Genomic DNA, 2,343 nt, shown 5'->3' with positions numbered 1-2,343 from the left:
CGAATGACCATCTTCTTACACAGAGCTCTATTCAGCGATCCTTGGACGACGGGCCTGGTCTTCGGCTAGTAAGTACCGCGAAAATATATATTAATATTTTCTAGTTACTAGAATTCTTTTACTCGTAAATGAAATATTTGCTGTTTAAATTCTCAAGCCAGCTGAAGTAGGTCAAGGTAGACTCACAAAGACAAGAATATCGAATTTTCTTAGGTTTCAGTCACGCGGTTTAAACGTTCAATTATAATAGAGAAATATCTGTGATGTCTCGTAGCATAAATCGATTAATCTTCATTTCAGATATTTTCAATATTTCGAGAGTAATGTATTTAACGAAAGCAAATGAGTTCCAGTGACCCAAATTTCTCCCCCTAAATATTTTCAAATTAATTGATCGATTCTGTGGGGGGTGGAGGGTGGTAGGCGGAACGTTGAAAGTTTCCTCGGAAAAGTTCGATCCGTTTCGCTCTGGGAAACCGTCCCGAAGTCGGCAACGCGCGCGAACTAACCCAACCTAATCCGGACAGACGAGATGCAGCAGATTCAATAATTCGCCGCGATTGCAATCGAGCGGGATGCACCGCACGCAAAAACGGGCAGGCCCGATATCCGGTCGGTGAAAAGGTCCGCGTGATTGATGGGGATACACAAAGCGCGCCCCCTCTTTCGACCCCCCACCCACGTCCAGTCGACTCCTCTGTCACCGATGGCAGCCGTCACGTCCCTGAAATCGAGGTAAAAAGACCGCAAAACAATTTTCTACATTATTTTACGAACGCGCGCCCGATCAAATGAGCAATAATAGCGGTTGGCGTGCCGCGTCTCCATGAATCTTTTAAACGACGCATTCAGCTGTGAACCCTCTGCACGCACCGATGCGTTTGGCAATAAAAACGCATTCCACGACAGTGCTGATTGTGGCGGGTGAATGTGTTGGTATATTTTCGAGGTGTCGTCTTTCAAGATTGGATTAGATTTCTGCAGGAAGTTTGTGCGTGGTTGTTAAGGGGTTGGTTATACCCTTATTGAGGTTATGGGAGACAATATTTTAGGAGAGATAATTGTTTTCTGATAAGACGAAGAGTAGAACTTAAAAAGAACGAGAAATTAGGAAACATTTATTTATACTGGGTATAGGACTTAAAAATTCGGACAACCATCTTCTTTTCTTGCATTCCAAAATTTCTAATGACTTCAGTGCAGATGAATTTTATAGAAGAGAATTATTTTCCTAATAAAGAGTATCTTTTAAAAACAACAGATACGTGAAATTACAAATTTTAGATTCAATAAGTGAAAAAAGATTAAATACTTGCACCGAAGGGAAACTAAAGAGGTAAGAAATAAAAAATTCTTTCCCGTAATAAATAGATGTTCCCAAAGAGAAAGACAGAAAGTCACTAGCTCGTCCAATTAACTTACATGCAGTGACACGAAAAGGTTCGTATTATCATTGAATCCACAAAGGGGTCGTATCGCGAGATATCCAGCTATTCAATCCACCCCTTGAAACAGGGAATACGTACTGATACGTTGAGCGATCTCCACCGTTTCGCGGTCTTTTTTTCGCCCCGACAGAAAACCCGTATATCGGTCCATGCTGGTCGGGTTATCGCAACAAACTACCCCAATGACGACACGATTAAAATTTCACGGGGGTTGCGTGGAGCTCGACCGTGTTCTCTCTGTCGGAACAAACCGTCTCTGTATGATCCCTCTCTCTGGTCGTGACTGCCCCCGTCCATCCCGCCAGGCCAGACCACCTTTCGACCCCCTCTCGCTCACGGAGCCACCCCCTCATCCCCGTCGGGTGATTGGTACGCGACCGCAGCCACCCCCGCTTTTTAATACACCCGCACCTGCATACTCTACACCCGCAACCGGTGAGCTGCTAGTGTATATACGCGACAGCGTGCATCCAACCCCCTCGCTCAGCCCCGCTGCCGCGACTGTCCTCTTCCTGCTGCACGGCTCGTCGCGAGACCAGGGCCCCCCTTCTCCCTGTTTGCGTCCTGGTCGCTCGCGCGTCCTCGTTCCACGTCAACGTCAACGGTCCACGTCGACTGATTCATCGATCGAACTCGCGTCCGTGTCCCCGTGGCTCGTTCATCCCCCGAAATAGCGACAAAGACTGACCCCTCCGTCCTCTGGCGCGCGGTCTGTGCGCCACGAAACCGCCGCCACGGCCTTCGTCCGCGGCACAGAAGCCAGAGAGACGGAAAATGTATTTCCACGGGGACGATGATTGGGGTGTTCTTTCGATCGCGGTGGCTTTTTCACCGATCTCGATGGAATCGTTCAACCCTCGCCGCGCGCGGTTTCCGGACTTCTCCTCGATACGAC

This window comes from Calliopsis andreniformis, chromosome 9 (genome assembly GCF_051401765.1).
Source record: "Calliopsis andreniformis isolate RMS-2024a chromosome 9, iyCalAndr_principal, whole genome shotgun sequence".
Classification (NCBI taxonomy): Eukaryota; Metazoa; Arthropoda; class Insecta; order Hymenoptera; family Andrenidae; genus Calliopsis; species Calliopsis andreniformis.
The sequence above is the reverse complement of the archived record's forward strand: the minus strand, read 5'-3'. Positions refer to the sequence as shown.